Source organism: Pistacia vera, unplaced genomic scaffold, assembly GCF_008641045.1.
Source record: "Pistacia vera cultivar Batoury unplaced genomic scaffold, PisVer_v2 Contig71, whole genome shotgun sequence".
Classification (NCBI taxonomy): Eukaryota; Viridiplantae; Streptophyta; class Magnoliopsida; order Sapindales; family Anacardiaceae; genus Pistacia; species Pistacia vera.
The window spans coordinates 1337400-1357312 of record NW_022196568.1 but is presented as its reverse complement, the minus strand read 5'-3'; the positions used below and the strand labels follow the sequence as shown (position 1 = coordinate 1357312).

Below are 19913 nucleotides of genomic sequence, written 5' to 3'. Positions count from 1 at the left end.
TTTCAACAATTTGATGTCACATAATGCAAGAACGAAAAATAAAAACAAAATTAAAATAGATGAATAATTGAAACAATAGTTTATAAAATATGTTCATTGAATATTTTATATATGCAGTTTACATTTACTAATAATAAAATACAAGTAAAATGAAATATAATTTTAAGTATTTTAGTATTGCATGGTTGTTTGTTTCTAAATCTTATTATTATGGTATTTTGAGCGTTCACTAGCACATAAATAAAGTTGGCCCAACATCCAACAGGGCCTCTCGAAAAAATTGAAATTTGGCGCCTTCTAAAATCCCCTCTCCTTCCCTCCATATCCTCAGACCGGTAACAAGAGAAGATCACCACGAACGCCGCAAGGAAGCAATTAAGGCGGAGAAAATGGTGTTACTCCGGCAGCAAAAGTCTTCACTCAAAAGAGAAAGAGAAAGAGAACCGTCTTCCTCTTTCAGAAGTCCATTTCCGTCTTCTGAAGCTCCCAAATCCCTAGATTAGAAATAGAAAAGATGGTTTCTATTCTGGCGGATGCTGGTTGTACCTTAATCAACCACTCCGCTCCTCCTTCTCTCCCTTCTGATCCCAACCACCTCCAACGCCACCTCACCCATCTCTTCTCTGGTGACCCTTCCTTTCTTCTTTCCTTGCTGGTTTCTCTACTTATATTCAGTCTCCCAATAATTTAACCAGGTCACTCAATAAGTGTTTTCCCTATTTTTATTTTACATGCTTATCAATGAATTATTCTATCCTAATAATATTAGATAATCCGCTTTGGCGGCTTTGTGTTTCAGGGTTTTAAACTCTTTAAATCCTGGCAGAAAAAAAAGCTTAGTCCGACATCTCTGTTGGTCCCCTCTATTCAATTAGACCTTATGAACATGCTTCTCGAGAAACTTCCAGAATTCTTTGACATAAATCCAGAGGCTTCGTTGCTCTTCAAAGATGGTTGGTAGGCTTATTATCAATCAATTTCGGTGGCTTGATTTTCTTGTGGATCCTCAAGCCTTTACTGATAAGTTGATGCAACTACTTTGCATCTGTCCTTTACATTAAAGAAAGAAATCATTGGATCATTGCCTGAGATTATGGTGATCAGTCAAATAATAAGACTGTGGTAGACTCCCTACACCAGATACTTAGAGAAGATTCAGCTATCATTGTGCCTGTGCTTGACTGTTTTTCCAACCTTATGGGATGGTCAGTTGCAAGAACAAGTCATCACCATAGCATTACCATGCATTAGAACCATTGATGCACAACACATGCCATATCTACTTAGATTTTTACTCCTTTCTGCGACACAAGCAATGTTCGAATGATAATCTCTCACATCCGACAGCATTTAAAGTTTGTTGGGGTGTCAAATTTCGTGCAACGCAACAATATAAACTAAAGGGAAAGTCTCCTGTTGATCATTCAGAGGCATCTATTCTTGATGCCTGAGATCAAGTCTTCGATTTAAGAATGTAAATTTGTTATTCTTCAGCTCTTTTTTTTTTTTTTTTTTGGAGGAATGTGTACCCTCATTGAATACGGCCTTTGTGATTTTGCTCCCTCTTTCTTAAGATGCTTTGTCAGGGAGATTTTAAAAGAATTGAATGGCCTCCAGAAGCCGCAGGATCACAAAGTCATAGACATATGGCTTCTTGTGCTTATGTATACAAATGGCGATATAGCCCTGCAAAGGAGCATTTTAAAGCTTTTCAAGAAGAAAATTATTGAAGATTGCATTCAGGAAGTTATGCTTGATCAGTGCATTCGTGGGAACAAAGAACTGGTCCAGGTATCTGAGGAAGGAGTAGTTCAATTTAAGATTACTGTTCCTCAACTTTAGTGAAGTTATATTCTCTGTTTTCCATTATTTTTATCAGGATTATTTTCCGTCCTTTCTATCTTTCTCCGAGTACTTATTGGCATGCAAAGAACAAAAGACGAGGGGAATTTGGCATTTACATGTACACCAGCCTTTTTGAAGAGTTTACTGATACTTATTCAAGACAGGAAGTAAGCAACCGGAATAGTTATTTCTGATCTCTGGTAATTAAGATATAACCTCATATATGTGACTTGTGTTTTATGCAGGTTCTCGGTGCACTGATTACGCATGTGGGATCTGGTGTTAGTTTGAAGTGAGTTCTGCTTTAGAGACCATGGCTTGCTGGCCTCCAAATATGCACCAGAACTGATTCCACTGTCTTTCATATTAATGGTATCTCATTCACTTGCTTCATTAACATTTGTTTTCTAAGTCCACTTGACATGTATGTTCTGCCATTCAGGGATTTTGGATTACTTGGAGGGTTTTAGTATTGCAAATTGCACAAGGTGTGGTAATGTTCTTGAGACTTTTATTTTCAGTAGGCATTATAGTTTATTATTGTGTTTCATTTACTAGTGTTTGCCATATTGTAGGTCTATGAGGTTTTCAGCCATTTGGCACTGTCTGGTCAATCTAGTGCAGGGTGTCTTGGATCTTCTATTGCAAATGAACTTCTGATGATAGTGCGGAAGCAGGTATCATATGAATGTTCAGTGTCTTATGATGTATGGGTTTGAAAAGTGACTTTACGCAACTTTGTTTTGTGTTCATTTTATTAGAGTTGTGTTTATCTTACAAAGCGGTTTTGGTGAGGAAAAGTTCATTTCATTCATGCAACCCCCTTCCTATTGGGCAGGTCAGCCATACAGAACTGAAGTACAAAAAGATGGGCCTGATAGGAACTCTGAAGATAGTTCTGTCTTGGCGATGCTAGTAATGTTACTGGAACATCTCATTTCAGGTACGACCCAATTTTAATGCAATTGCAAATTTTTTCAACTAGTTGGCGGTGAAACCGTTGATGTGTTTATGATCTTGTTTATACTTAGTTTTGAAGACGTTTGATTGGCTTCTCTATATTAGCTGAAATATTAAGTAGAGCTGTACCACCACACACACGTGTATGATGATGACATTGAATTTTAAGGGCTTAAGAGAAGCTAAAGAAAGAGGAGGATACAGTTGGAACAATCCAAATAAAACACACAAACAAGTGACTGATGATGATGATGATCTTGAACTTTAAAGACTTTAGACAAACAAAAGAAAGGCACAATACAGTTGGAATATTCACAAGTTTTCTTTATTTCTTGTGGTCTAATCTGCCAAGATATTGTGGACATAACATTCAAGATTGGATGACTGAGAAATAAGGAAATATAGTTTTTAGTGGAGCTATCATAATCTGAGCTTACCGTTTGAAAGCCTTGAGAGATAAGACGACAAAGAGCAATCACAATATAGAATTACATGAGGCATAACGATATCTTTTCAATCCAACTATCAGGTTGCCATTTCCTTAAATTTCTTAATTATTGGAAGTGAAATTATAAAATCATTTAGGAAAGGTAACGGTATTTGTTGTATAAATATATGGCCTAACAAACTTAGCGGCAAAATATTCAAACTTGGCCAAGAATAATTATGACCTCAAAATTATATTTCCCCTTGCCATGTTCAACATTCAAGGAAGTTTAGATGCTTTCTGATGAGTCAATCACATGCTGGACTTGAGCGGCTCTAATAATTTTCACTGCTCTTTACAACTAACAAAAATGAAAGTTGGTAGCAACGAGGGATTCTTAAACTTCAGAATCTCTCTAACTGAATACTGTATTCATGGTATTGGCTCAAAGATACATACATAACACACACACACACAACACACACACACACACACACACACACACACAGAGTAGAAGTTGCAACAGAAACTCCATGCTTTGGTTTAAGAGGTTTGGAAAGGAGTTTAGGTACTGATGTGCTTTTCTTGTGGGCTATATCTGAGGTGTTCCAGTTCCTTATTCTTACTTATTGCTCAATTATTCTCTATTCTCTGGTTTTGTTGCAATCATGTAAAAATGTACAGAAAGATGACAAAAGGCAATTCTTCACTGTTGCCTTTAAAGGAATCTAGAGACTGGCATGCTTTTCATGTGTGCTAAATTTGAATTGTAATACGGACTATATTTGTCACTGTTGATCAGTGGTGAAATTTTTTACTAGCTGATGCGAGTTCATTTCTATGTGCGGTTATGTTTTTTGAATGATATAATATGAATTAACAACGCCCTGTCTCTTCAGGAAGAAGTTTTATCTACTAATGATTTTCCAATGGTTCAGGAACAGATTCATTATAATCTTTCGTTATTGAAGTTTATCATATTTTAGTCAATGATTTTGTGTTTTAAGATGTGCATTCACCATTACTGAGCTGAGTGTCTTTGCTCACAGAAATCAAATGCTGAAGAGGCTTTGGAACTCTTAAAAACATCTCTGAATTCGTGCAAACAGTTGTACTTGCCTTTGATTCTCTTTTATGATGAATTGACTACGGTATTGAACTGCAGAACACTTCAGCCAGAAATATAGAATGGTGAGTTGATTTCAATAAACTGTCCCTACCTAAAAAAAAAAAACATTTCAATAAACTGTCACCAAGAGTTGATTATGTTTATAAGCAATAAACTTGCCTGGTTTTGCAGGATTGCCAAAACATGTGTGGAGAATTTGAATATATGTTTCTGTCTGATCTTGAAGGTGGGCAACTGCCTATTAAGGACTCATATTGTGGTTTAGAAGGTTAGTTACGGAGTCTGTGATTTTTGCTTTTGTGAACCTCTGCCCTGAAAGTTATGAGAAATCTTCTATTCTTCTTATTTATTATTTCACTGAAAAGTTATGAGAAATCAATTTCGCCTATAGTTTTCAAACTGCTTCTTTGTAGGGGAGCTATGGATGAACCTGGATGGAGAATATCTCTATTTGTTGAACATTTTGCCTTTGGTTTCGTCTTGCAGTAAGTTTTGCCATGCCATCCTTCATATCACACTGCATGTTAGACTTCTCTCAATGTTTTGAAGCTGAAGTTGAAACCTTGTTGTCTACAGGTCTGACTCTTTACAAATTCTTCTGCAAAGTTCCTTTTACTCTCTGCTGTAAGTGCATGTCCTTTGCACTGAGATGGATTAAAAGTGATGGATAAATTGGAGTTTACTATCTGTGTCAGGTTGAGAGGTTAACAAATCAAGGATCTCTTGGAGGAATTGATGCATTACTTGGCTGCCCTTACATCTTCTTCCTCTAAGGTGAAGGCCAAGTAAAACACTATCACTAACATCACCAATTTTTATCAGCATACTTTTAAGAATTGCGCTAGCATATTTTCTACCTATTACACTTACTGATGGGAAATCAAACATAACAATCAAAATACAATTCAACAACGCCAACACAACCAATAAGCAATAGGAAATCTGTATATATGATATGAAGATAGTAGAAAAAACAGAGCACAATGATAACAGAAAAATAAAAGGGGCACTAGCAATTCGAGGAGCTAGTAGCCCCCAATAATGATCCAAAAATATTGATACCCTCCACATGCTTTTTCCCTCTCTTATTACAAGAATGAAGTCACGCCCAAATTCCCTTTTTGAATCCACGTGGAATATTCCACAACTAACTAACTCTCTTCTCAATTGCCTGTATTGCCCCTTCTCTCTTCTTCTTGTAAATCTTAGTTATAGGAGGTTTATCACTTACTAACCTTTAAAAGATTTATGATATTGTTTTGGTGTACTGGTTTGGCCTTATTATTTATCTCTCGTCGATAATACTGTACTTGGCCACTTTGCTAACATTTGTTTGGTTCGCCAATGTCAGTATTTTCTGCAGCTGGTTGGCAGTCTCTGACAGAGAAGCAGAAAACAGATTGTGAGCCTCTCGCTTTATTATGCAGCAAACTGGATACGAGAACTGGTAAATACATGTATTTGACATTATTATCATTATGGTTGGCAGTCATGTATGCTGTGGTCTGTAATCCTTTACTGCTGCATGTAGCTTAATGCCTTCTGTACACAAGTTGCTGAAAGACCGGAATTAGTGAGTCAGGCTACAAAGGAGGATATAATTGCGAAGCTGTTAAAGCGACTGAGGAATCTTGTGTATGTTTGCACTCTATTCCTCATTAGCTTAGTCACATTTGCTTATGATATCACATGTTCCCTTCCACAATTTTTTTCTTGACCTTCTACCTAATCCCAGAAATTGGAGGGTTGAGAATGCATAGTAGAAGACTAAGATTTTGATTATCATCACAATGATGAAGTACAAATTTGACTGAGCAACAGAATTTTTGCTAGTTATAACTGTCACCTCTGGTAGAGATCATTTAAACACTTTTCATTTCATGATGGGAAGAATCTGATCATGCAGATTTCTTGAAAGCTTGTTAAACTATTCCATCAAATGCTGCCCTCAATCTCTACCTGAGCTTCATCTTCTTCTGGAGCAATGTGGATCCTTACTCCTGCATCAACCTAGTAAAATGGGACAAGTGACAAAAAAGAATGAAAACAAGAAAATACATGACAGCATCCTCCAGACAAGAAAAGGAAGCATAAAAGATCTCAAAGTCATCATCAAGTTCAGATATAAACGAAAAATTGCAGCAACCAACAATATTGGATGTGTTTGAGAAAAGCAGGAAGTCTTACAAGCCAAGAGGTGACAAATGAGGATTGTTCTAGTACATTTCTAAAAGCAGGAAAGCTGGGCACCTGATCAAACTTCTCTGATTGTAATGAGGCAGTAATTATAGAAGTTTCTACAATTGCCAAGGATCTGGAAAACACAAAGATATAAGTTCAGGCCTCTTCATTTGCAATGCGCTGTCCTTTTGACATTTTCAAAGGTTTGAATGCTTGCACTGCAGTTGCTTTAAGCAAGTGATACAATTTGTGCTCTGTAGTTTTGTGGACCATCTGCAGCGAATTTATCTTTTTAGCTCCCTACAGTTCACAACATAAAACTTCTAGGGACACTCCTTTTAATTTTATCTGATTGAAAAATGATGGTTATTTCTTGATTCTTTCCTTTTTATGCAGAACCAAGACTCTTGTTGCTCTGATCCTGCAGTTGAGGTACAAAGTTAATTGCACTGACGATTTGTTGATGGGATTTTTTTAATAAACAAATGAAGTTGTCAATCAAAATTATAAAGAAAAAAAACCTTGCTTTCCATGCTAGTTACCCCTGTATCTGTACCTTTTGCGGGATTTCCACTACAAGCTGGATTACTTCACTCCTCCAAGCAAACAATTGTCACTCAGATGCTGGAGTGTTTCTGGGTTTACCAGGATGACAAATGAAGAACTCTTGAGCAAAGTCAAACCTGTATTTCCAAGTCTTAAGAGGCAATTTGAGAATGCAGTTTGCATTCTTAAAGGTATGACTAACATTTAGTTTCATTCGATAAACACTTACGAGTGCTTTTATGGTCTTGTAATCATAAAACAAATATGTTGTAGGTGGTGAAACTTGTCAAGATCATTGGAAAGTGGAATCTGCTATTTCTGGGAATCCTGATATACACAATATTATGTTTTCAAATTCTTCCATTTCCACATTGGTCATTAAAGAAGTAACTTAGTTGTCAGTAAGGTGAAATTTGGCAGTCTCTTAGACTTGTTCTCTTTTGCACCCCCAGCAATCGATGTCTTATGTTACCAATCACGTATATTCACGTTTTATTATTTCACCTTGACATTTTCATACTACTTCCTGATCACAGGCTTTAACCCTTTCTGTGAAATTTTAAAATTTCTTTTTAATATCTGAGTACAGATGCTAAACCTTCCTGACATGCAAATGAACAAAACCATCTGCTCGGATCTGTTCAATCATTCCAGCGGTCAAAATACCGGATGCTATAATTCAGGCTACAACCTACCCCTTTGCCTGGGACAATAGAGTATTTATATCTCGGTGTCTTTTCATTCTAGAAGATGTCCTGAATATAGGTATGCTATTTTTCTTATTTCCAGATTTTCTTTTTGCTCCCAAATTGTTCAGCGTACTTCGTTTGTAATTACACCTGCTTCCTGCAGCATGTTCTTTCTCCTTTATGGTGGCCTCGGAATCTCTTCTTACTTTAGAATCTGTTGTAATACCCTTCAAGGGTTCCTGATAAGTTGGGAGAAAATAGTACAATTACACACTCGGGATTTATCCAGGGTACACTTCATTCCTTGCTTACTAGACTTGGAATTTCTGCTCAGAAGCTATTAAAGCATAACTGGGATGATGAAAGTCTTGAGAATGGTTGGAAGAACAAAGTAAGACCATCTAAACAATGATTTATTGCCTCTTGGTATTATGAATGTAACATTTGAAAATTAATTCACAAAATAGGTATGCATGCATATTGATAATATTTGTGATATTTGCAGGGAGAAATAGTACAGAAGATTCTATGGATTTATTTGGAGCACAGCGAGTCCACTACGATTTGCTGGATGAGCTTGCATGCACCATCTTGCCTCAGGTGCATGAATTTGTTTAGTTGTAAATTTGACATCAAAATCAATTACGACTTCTCGTCACTTTTCCTGCCTCTTTAGACTGGGAAATTGGTTATCTGAAAGATGACTTAAGATGGTGGTATTTGTCCTGCAATGAGCAATTAAGAGTGTAGTTTTGAGTAATCAATCAAAACAATAATACTGACTTGTATATGCACATTGTAGATTTATGCATAACTCATTCCATGAAGGCAAAAACCTGTTTTTCGTTTTGCTAGCTGGGTCTAACATGGAGTCCCTTTCTTTGTAGGTTACTTTGGGAAAACAAAGGCAGAAGAAGGTGATCATCATGGTTTTCCTGCTCTATGTCCTGCCACATTTGTTGCATGGTACCGGGTGCTTGTAAGTCATCTTCGTTCTCGACCTCTTTAAACCATGTAACTTTTTCAGCGCAAGTACTTATGGAGATTGGATAATTTGCAGCATGAAGTGAAACTTTCTATTCTCAACAAACTGGTAAGCCGTAGATTCTATTCAATTTTTCAAAGATCATAATGAGCTGTGAAAAACATCTTCACAGAATTATACTACATATTTTTTCCTCCATGATGATTAGGTGAAGGAAGCTGTTCACTTGGAAAAACGGGGCTGGTGTTCAACCCGAAATTGTTCAAAACATTTAACCAAAACACACAAATGTGTGAACGTGGTGGTGTCATTAGTTAACATGTGTCGGACTCATGACAAGGTAACCTAATAGAAGTGCAGGATTCTCTTTATCGTCATTTTTTCTCTTAGCTCAGTGGTTATACAAGATTTTGACTCAATCAAATATTGTTATAGGTGACTGTGCATGCCATGGCTGTCAAGTACGGTGGGAATTTGTTGATACCTTCCTGAAAGGTATATGCTCGGCAAGTTTAGTCTACTGTAAACTATGAGTTTGGTTTATTGGGATGCTGAAATTATCATATATGCAGCTTTTGACTTCTTACAAGTTCACTTTCAAACAACACAATGAAATTATAATCCAATTGGTAAGATCTGCGCCAAATTTCTTTACAGTGCTTGATTGGAAGTAAACGTCGTCAAGTTTGGAACTAAATTACGAACAATCCTTTTTGTGATATGCTAGGTGAAAGATCTTCAAAAGGCCACAAGAACAATACAAGATTCTATGTTCTGAAGCAAAGGTTTGCTTTCGACATTTAAATCTATTCTGCCACAAATATGCGAATAAACTGAAATGGGCTTTAATTTAATCTGTTTTCTCTCTCGGCTTGAAGGGGTTGAAACAAACAGTCATAACTAGCAAAATTTCTTCTACAAAGAGGTCAATGGAACGTTTTCTGTTTCGTGTCAAGGCGCTTCTCCATACATCATCTAGTGGATGCACCTTCTGGATGGGTACGTGATTTATTACTAATTTTTTAGAGTGAGAATTCCGTTTCTTGACTCTAGCTGAAAAGTTCAATAAACTTTCGGACTTCCTCGTATGAGCACATAAACAGCTTCACGGCATAGAGTAGGTGATAGACCATATTATATATTGTTGAGTTAACTGTAATCCTAACACTTCAAAATCATCCACCAATCTCACACATAACACACACAACAAAGAATGTAAAGAAATCAAGAACAAAGACACACAAATTTTTACCGGGGTTCGTTTATCCTATATAGGATAAACTACATTCACGTTGAGCTCAAGAAACTCAGGAGCTCGTTGCACTAAAGATTAATACAAAATGATACAAACAGATTTTGCACTCAAACCCACTCTCAAATAGCGTATCTCACTTCACAACAACTTGAAATCTTTCCTATGAGAACTCTAAATCAAATCCTCAAGACTCAAGGGAAACGCAACCCGTACAAGTGATTCAAACAACCACACAAAGATTCCAGCCAAGAAAAGAAACGGAACAGAGCAGATGTTCTTACACAAAATACGCAAAACTGAAAAATAAAACCCAGCAGCAGACTAAAACGTAGCAGCAAGGTAAAGTCGTTTTTTGCATTCTGTTTTGGGTAGAATAAGTCTTGGCCGTTAGATGCTTTTCTCTTTAATGGTCTGGATTCAGTCTCTTTTAAAACAAGGATAAAACGGTTGCGTTGCACTAAAGATACAACGGCAGCGTTTTGTGTGCTTCATTCTAACATTCTCCACCTTGAAGCTCCAAAAACACAAACACACCAAACAGCTTAGTCTAATTCTCTCTAGTGCAGCTACCTCCCAAGAATCCTTCTCAGCTCTGTTATTTGCTGCTTATTTTATAAAAAGCAGGTTCAAACAGTGTTTGAACTTTGTGACAGTTACTACCTTTGTGCCCATGTCAGCTGGATTGTCCTCAGTTGATATCTTCTTCAAGTCTATGATTCCTTTAGCCACTAAATCCCTCACGAAATGATATCTAACATCCATGTGCTTTGTCCTTTCGTGGAAACTAGATTTCTATCAGGTGAAGTGCACTCTAATTGTCCGAAAAACTACTGTCTTCTCATCAATCAGCTCCACCTCAGATAGAATCCCCTTAAGCCATAATCCTTTTTGAATACATTTGCTACAGCAATGTATTCTGCCTGGTGGAGGAGAGGGCAACAATAGGTTGAAGCTAGGACTTCCGCTTATGCAATTTCCTCCCAATGTGAAGTAGTATGAGGTAGTAGACTTCCTTGTGTCCCTATCTCCTGCAAAATCAGAGTCTTACATATCCCTAAGATCAAGTGAGTTTCCTCTTTTCTTATATTCCAGCCCAACATATATTGTACTATTAATATATTTAGTAACCATTTCAATGCTAACCAGTGTTTACATCTGGATTGGACATAAAACGACTAAGAAGTGAAATGAATAAGATAGGTCAGGTCTGGTGCTAATCATGGCGTACGTGATTGATCCTATCACATTGGCATAAGGAATTTTTTCCATCTTAATGAATTCAGATTCAGTCTTGGGACTTTGAGTCTACTAAGTGTAAAATGGCTAGCTAAAGGCATGGATATTGGCTTGGAATCTGACATTCCAAATCTGGATACCAGTTTCAGTAAGTAGGAGGATTGTTGAAGTTTTAGTTCACAGTCCTCTCTTTCCTGTCAATAACTATTCCTAGGATCTTTTTAGCACTACCTAAGTTCTTCATGTCAAACTCAGAATTCAGCCTAGACTTCAAGTCATTTATTCTGGTTTTAGATTTACTAATTAGCAACATGTCATCTACATAAAGCGTAAATACACAGGCATACTAGAATTTAAGTCATAGTAAAAACAACTGTCATACTCATTCTTTTGAATCCTATACTGGTAATGAAGGTGTCAAACCTTTTATCCATTGTCTAGGGGCTTGTTTAAACCCATACAAGGATTTGTGTAACAGACAAACATGTTCAAGACAGTTTTTATCGATAAAACCATAGGCTGTTTCATGAAGATTTTTTCATCTAGATTACCATGCAAGAAAGCAGTTTTAACATCTAACTGTTACAGTTCTAGGTCTAGATGTGCAACTATAGATAACATGATCCTAATGGTTTTATATTTGACTACAGGGGAGAAGATTTCATTGAAATCAATCCCTTCCCTTTGGGTGTAGCCTTTTGCTACAAGCCTAGCTTTAAATCTAGGAGGGTCAGTAGAAGTCATACCTTCCTTTACCTTATACAGCCATTTGCAGTCAATAAGCTTTTGATTTTTAGGACAGGGTATTAGGGACCAGGTCCCACTTACCTTCAAGGAGTGCATCTCCTCTTCCACGGCAGCTTGCCATTTCTCCCTGTCTTTGGACCTTATTGCTTCATCGTAGCTGTCTGGTAAAGTTCTTTGAATTTCAGAACCTGCAACCAAAGCTGTAAACACTAAGTCAGCATATGAGTATCTTGCAGGAGGTCTGATTTCTCTCCTGGTTCTGTCTCTAGTGAGTTGGTATTGTGCCAGTGACTCTTGTTGGGGCTGTTCTGAAATTTCAATTTGATCATCCACTGATTCATGTTCCAGATCTGAAATTGCAGGTGTTTGCTCTTGGTTTTCCAATTCAGTTTGAACTTTGACCTGCTTCACCTCAATTTGTGTCCCATTGTACTGATCTTGACTAATTTCCTCAGTGGTAGAGGTACCTGCAAGATTATTAGAGATTCTACGAGAAAAAAGATTTTCGTTAAAAATAACATCTCTACTTATAATAACTTTTACCTCTGGTGCCTCTCTTTCCCACAACCTGTACCCTTTAGTCCCCTTTTGATAACCTAAGAATATACATCTCAAGGACCTAGGTTCTAATTTTCCCTCACTAGTGTGTGCATAAGCAGCACATCCAAAAGCTCTAAGGTGACCTAGGTTGGGCTTCCTATTAGTCCATTTTTCTTCTGGGCATGTGAAATTAATGGCACTAGAGGGACTCTTATTAACCAAATAAGCTATAGTATTAAGGGCCTCACCCTAGAAGGATTTTGGTAAACCTGATGTGAACAGTAGACATCTAATTTTTTCTAACAAAGTCATGTTCATTCTCTCAGCAACTCCATTCTGTTGTGGAGTCTTCCTCACAGTCCTATGTCTAAGTATTCCTTGATCACTACAGAATTGGTCAAACTCACTATTATAGAATTTTAGGCCGTTGTCAGTTATGAGAGCTTTAACTCTCCTATCAGTTTGGTTCTCTACTAATGCTTTCCAACTCTTAAACCTAGGTAGAGCCTCATCTTTGGTCTTAAGCAGATAAACCCAAACTTTTCTGCTATAGTCATCAACTATAGACAGAAAGTAACTACTTCCCCCATGTGTTTTGGTTTTTTCAGGCCCCTATAAATCAGCATGAAGATATTCTAGGTTATTGGTGGCTAGGTGAGTTCCTTTCTGGAAGCTCACCCTATGTTGTTTCCTTAATATGCATGTCTCACAAAAATTTAAAGTATCGATAGAATCCTTACCAAACATACCTTGCTGGCTCAGAATGTTGAGTCCTTTCTGACTCATGTGGCCCATTCTGAGGTGCCACTTTTCTGTAACAGTAAGATTAGTAGTGATCAAAGCAGAATTAACATAATTTGAACAGTAATTACCACACAGGATGTAGAGGACATTCCGTTTGACACCTTTCAGAACTAGGTTCTTATTCTTATACACATTTAGGCAACCATCTTCAACCTTATAACAGCAACCTAATTCATCTAATGTACCTAGGGAAATCAAGTTTCTTTTCAGTTTTGGTATATATCTCACCCTAGTTAATTTGATAGATTTACCATTATCAAGACTTAGAACTATACTCCCAATCCCTTGAACCTTGCAGGCATTATTATTACCCATGTAAACAGTCTCTAACTCACCAGCTTCAAACTCCTGAAACCACTCCCTATTGGGGCTCATATGGAATGAGCACCCAGAATCTAATACCCATTCTTCTACATTTTCAGACCTAGAAACAGTTAACACTTCAGATTCTTGGATATCAGTTTTACTAGAGACTAGATTGCTCTCTGTACTATTCTGTTTTTGCTCCTTGATCCACTCATAACAGTTTTTCTTCAGGTGACCAGTCTTGTTATAGAAGAAACATTTTCTTGTTTCTCCTTTTCCCTTATGAGTATTCTTGTTTTTCTTTTTATTTCTAGAATCGGTATTAAATCGAGAATTACCCCCAGACTGCTTAGAATCTCTCTTTCCTTTCACAAACAGACTACTGTTATTTTTCTTCTAGACCCTAAGCTCTAGTTCTCTAGCCTTTAAACTTGATGTAATTAGGTCTATACTAGGGACAGTTCCAGTGTACAATAAGGCATTCTTGACAACCATATGTTCTTCAGTAATGGAATTTAAGAGAATCATGGCTAAACTAGACTCACTGAGTTCTTGATCAGTGCCCTTGAGTACAAGGATCATTTTCAAGAACTCATCTAGGTTCTCTTCTATGGTCCTAGCATTATCCATCTTATAAGAAAACAGTATACCTTTTAAATAAGCAAGATTAGGGGCAGATTGAACTGCATAGAGTGATTCTAGCTTACCCCAGAGAGTTAACGGTGTCTCAGCACCACCTACCTTTCGCAGAACGTTGTCGGCCAGATTCATGACGATGAGATTGTACGCCTCCTCATCAATTTCGGCTTTCTTTTTTAGCTTTTCCTCGGGCCATTTGGTCTGGTCCTTCTCCAGTGCGACTGCCACTTTGTTATGTGACAGAAGTGCCTTCATTTTCTTCTTCCATGTGTTGAAATCAACTTTGCCATCATAGTGTGTGATTTCAACTCGTGTGGTACTCATTCTGTGCAACTGATGGTAATGGTGTTTGATAATTTTCAAACAGATTTGAAGAACAAGGGTTTCACTCGAATTTGTGGTTATCACAAGAAATTAAGGACTAATTTTCGAAGATTTCCTAACTCTAGACCTCACTGAATCTTGAAATCAAGAAACCCCCAAAAATTTATCAAACCCTAAAATTGACAAACACTAAATTGATGGCTCTGATACCACTGTTGAGTTAATCTGTAATCCTAACACTTCAAAATCATCCACCAATCTCACACACAACACACACAAACAAAGAATGTAAAGAAATCAAGAACAAAGACACACGAATTTTTACCGTGGTTCTTTTATCCTATATAGGATAAACAACATCCACGTTGAGCTCAAGAAATTCAGGAGCTCGTTGCACTAAAGATTAATACAACCTGATACAAACAGATTTTGCACTCAAACCCACTCTCAAATAGCGTATCTCACTCTCACAACAACCTGAAATCTTTCCTATGAGAACTCTAAATCAAATCCTCAAGACTCAAGGGAAACGCAACCCTTACAAGTGATTCAACCAACCACACAAAGATTCCAGCCAATAAAAGAAACGGAACAGAGCAGATGTTCTTTACTCAGAATACACAAAACTGAAAAATAAAACCCAGCAGCAGACTAAAACGCAGCAGCAAGGTAAAGTCGTTTTTTGCATTCTGTTTTGGGTAGAATAAGTCCTGGCCGTTAGATGCTTTTCTCTTCAATGGTCTGGATTTAGTCTCTTTTAAAACAAGGATAAAACGGCTGCGTTGCACTAAAGATACAACGGCAGCGTTTTTGTGTGCTTCATTCTAACATATATAATACTCATCCTATTCCTATCCTGACGCCACTTCCATTTCTTACCTCATTTTACAAAAATTCATATTGAAATTTTTGCATTGAAGTGTGAAAATTTGTCTTCTACAGTTCTCTACCACTACCTAATAGAGGTCCGAGAAAATGTGGAACTCCCCAGCTCAGAATATATATATATATATAAGTTGGTTCAAGAGTTCCACATTTTTAACACAAGTTTTTGCATAATTTATCCATTGGGAACCATTGATTGCTAGCTTAGAGTTCTTATTAACTCTGATATAGTCTTTCAACTTTTCCATTATAAGCAAAAATTTAAAATCCTGTATTCCAAAATTCAGCTTCTTTATCAATTTTTATCTTTTGCTTTCCCATTAATATTTACATACGTATTCATCTTCTCCCATGCCAATCACATTTTTTTTTTTTTAAATGTGGACCTGTTTATCTAATGGTTGTAATTGGTTTGTTACCGCTATATTATAAACAATAGAAATTCTGGCATTAGAAAGAGTGAAAATTTGTCTTTAATCATCTACTACCTCTAGCTAATAGAGGTCCGCAACAATTCGAACTATTTGTGATTGGACCCAATATGTGAAGGTCGTATTCCTTGTCTCTGGTAGAGAAAAATAGTTAAAAGAATGGTTGGATGTTTCTTGGAGTAGAGAGAAGTACTACCATCTTGAATTCTCTTTTGATTATAGTTAAAAAAAAATCCGCCTGTGCCTGGGTATATAGGCCTGTCACCTCTGGCTAAACCATCTTTCCAAATAGATGAGTAGTTGGTCGCAATAGCAACTTCATGTCACTGCTTATGGTTTTGCTCTGTTCTATCGTATTAATGCCTTATCATTTGAAGTTTAGGGTTCTGTCCAACTTCTTAATCATCTAATCTCTATTTTGACAGGCAATCTAAAACACAAAGATTTGATGGGTCAGGTTGTGAGCTCACAGGCATATGTAGATAATCCAAACACCAATTTTGATGAGGATCAAACCGAAGCTGTTGATGAGGATCAACCTGTTAGTCCGGCAAGTGCGGACAGACAAACAGAATAAATAGTTTCTTGTGCATAGAAATCTTCACTTTTCTTTACTTATGCCTAAATAGTTTCTTGTGTGTGCGTAGAAATCTTTCAGTTTTCTTTACATAGATTGGTATCTGTCATATTATTTTGAGTACAGAATTGGCCTACTCATTTTTGTTTTATGTGGTTTGGTTGAGGAATGCACTAACTTAATCTTTAGTCTTGAGTAGAACCAAATAAAATTTTATTTATACATAGTTATCAATTAAAGTATAAATTACGCAAATTATCATGGACATTGTGACTTTGGTAGTTGGAAAGATATACATATTAATTTGTTTTCAGACACTTTTTAAAGTATTCTTCGCCCGCTCTCTACCAATAAAGAGCCCTACTCTTGATTTATTGCCTGATAACTTTGAAGCTTAAGGATGCCTGCACAAGAATAAGGAGGCTATAAGTATAAATTAGAAGTTATCCAGCTAAATCAATTTCAACGGAAATACAACTTGATATAAACCTGTTACAGTGAACAAGAGGAAATCAATTTGGGATTCTCTATAAATATTTATGTTTGATTTTGACACCGATGACTCGTATGTGCAAAGTGTCAAATTGTTCTTAGAAATTTATACATGAATGATTATGATAATTGAATGCACGAACTAAATAATAAATGAAATGTGGTTTTTAAAGTGGTTTGGATGTTTAAAACGAATCCTATATTCACTGTTATTTTATTATTTTCTGACTCTTTTTTTGATATTGCTTGTAAGGTTTACAAAAATGGAGAAATGCTTTGTTTACAGAGAAAAAATAATAAAGCTCAAATGTTTGTCTAGCTCGCTCAAATCTATGCCCATCTCTCATACACCAAACCCTTCCTTTTCATGAAGAGAGGTGTCTATTTATACCTTTGAGGTCAATATAATGAGTGCTTTTGCAAGTTGTCTTGACACCTGGGAACTACTCCTTAATCTTTATCTTAAAATGGGATAGGATTAATATAAAATATCTCTTGGAGGCAGTTTGAGTTTTTGACAGTTAATATCACATTATCTTTAAGTGCTTATAAAACTCTGATTGGTGGTGCTGACACTAGTGTGTATTTTTGGCACAACAGAACCCCCTCAATTTTTGGAGTGAGTAATTACACTTCAAAAACTCATGTCTTAGATCTGAATGGTTGTCACACGCTGCAGTCTCGAACTGAAGAGCTCAAACCATGCTTGACGTAATCGGGTGTTGAGAGCTAGGACTGTGATCTGAGAGCATGGAGCAATCTGAAGCTGAGTGCAATCTGATAACTAACTTAAAAAGTCCAGTAGATGAAAAACTAGAGAGAGCTAATGTCAGAAGCCCAAATGCACGGCTTAGAGGCCTTAAACGAACAAACCAACTTAAAACAACCATAATTTTTTTTTTATCTAGGAGGAGTTTAAGAGCCCGTAAGATATCTACGGAAAGCTCATTCCCAGCTCTATGTCGTGGCAACTAGGAGCCCAGTTGAGGCCATTTTCAAGGCCAAAATCCTCCGTTTCGGCATGTTTCGGGGCTATTTTGAGTTTTCTACGCGTTTTTTCTGACGTTGACAACTGGTTGAGATATGAGAGCTAGGAGCTTATCGCGATCTGATAGGGGCTAGACCTGAGAGCTTGAGGTGTGTGATCTGAATGATTCACAACGTGCGATCTCAAGCAAATGAGCGAGCTTATGAGCTCGATCAGAGAGCATAAGGAGCTCGATATGAAGCACAAGGAGCTTTAATCTGAGGACTCGAGAGCTCTTTGCGATCTGAGAGCTTGAGAGCTCTTTGCGATCTGAGAGCATAAGGAGTTCGATCAAAAAGCATATAGCACAAAGAGTTCGATTAGAAAGCGTGAAGCTTGATCTGAGAACTCGAGATCAGGGATCTAAGCGCTCGGAAGCGCGATCTATATGATCTGAACGCATGATCTCAACGATCTTGAATGCGCGATCTAAGTGCCTGGAAACGCAATCTAAGAGCTCTGATGCATGTGATTTGCGATCTAACCACGCGATCTGAGAGCTTTGATATGTGCAATTTGCAATCTGACCACGCGATCTGAGAGCTCTAATGCATGCGATTTGCAATTTGATGCACACGATCTGCGATCTGGCCACTCGATTTGAGAGCTCTAGATGCGTGTGATTTGGCCACATGATCTGAGAGCTCTAATGCGTGTAATCTGCGATCTAGCCACGCGATTTGAGAGCTTTGGATGCGTGCGATTTGGCCACGAGATCTGAGAGCTTTGATTCATGCGATCTGCAATCTGGCTACGCAATCTGAGAGCTCTAATGGGTGCAATCTGTAATCTGGTCACGCGATCTGAGAGCTCTGATGCGGAACAGGCTTCAGATTTTCACATTTGATAATGTGAAGATTTTGAGGCTTGCTCGAAAAACACGAAGAGCTGATGTGAATCATGCCCTCCTTCCGGCGCCGAATTATTGATGCTTGATTTTGACACCAACGACTCGCAAGTGCAAAGTGTTAAGCTGTTCTTAGAAATTACACGTGAATGATTATGATAATTGAATGCAAAGACTAAATAATAAATGAGAGGTGGTTTTTAAAGTGGTTCGGATGCTTAAAGAGAATTCTACATCCATTGTTATTTTATTATTCTCTGACTATTTTTCTGATGTTGCCTGTAAAGCGTAAAAAAATAGAAAAATGTTTTGTTTACAGAGAAAAAATAATAAAGCTTAAATGTTTGTTTAGCTCGCTCAAATCTATACCTAGCTCTCATATGCCCAACCCCTCATTTTTATGAAGAGAAGTGTTCATTTATACCTTTAAGGTCAATGTAATGAATGCTTTTGTAAGTTGTCTTGACACGTGGGAACTACTCTTAATACTTATCTTAAAATGTGATATGATTGATATCTCTTGGAGGCGGTTTGAGTTTTTTATTGCTAATACCACTTTATCTTTAAGTACTTATTGAACTCTGATTGATGGTGCTAACACTAGTGTGTATTTTTGGTACAATAGGAAAGATCTAAAATAGCGGAATCCTTGATGTTTTGGAAGTAAGAAGTAGCTTCTTTCAAACATTTACATCCCAGAAAGTGATCTTCTTCTCTGGAACTGGAACACATTTCAACTACAAATTAGTACTACTACAGCAAGAAGGTGATGGTTTTGAGTCAATTCCACTTAAATAAGAGTTACACTCCCCAACAACTGCTGCAATACGCCCGCACTCGAACACATCTGGCCCGATTCTCCCTTCACTTGCCTTTGCACAATGCGCTGCTTGTAGTACTACCAACACTAACACCATCGATGCTGCAAAATCCAAACCCTTCTTCGTATTCATGGTGTGTTTAATGCTACTTGTTTAGTTTTTGAGGAGCTTGGAGGCATTTATAGCTAAGTTGGTTAGTTAATTTGTTAAAGTACATATG

The 19913-nt window shown here is 37.2% G+C and overlaps 1 pseudogene; it reads left to right on the top strand.

The window, feature by feature from the left end:
- The first annotated feature begins 514 nt into the window (after positions 1 to 514).
- On the top strand, positions 515 to 16667 carry LOC116114370 (annotated as a pseudogene).
- Positions 16668 to 19913: the final 3246 nt, after the last annotated feature.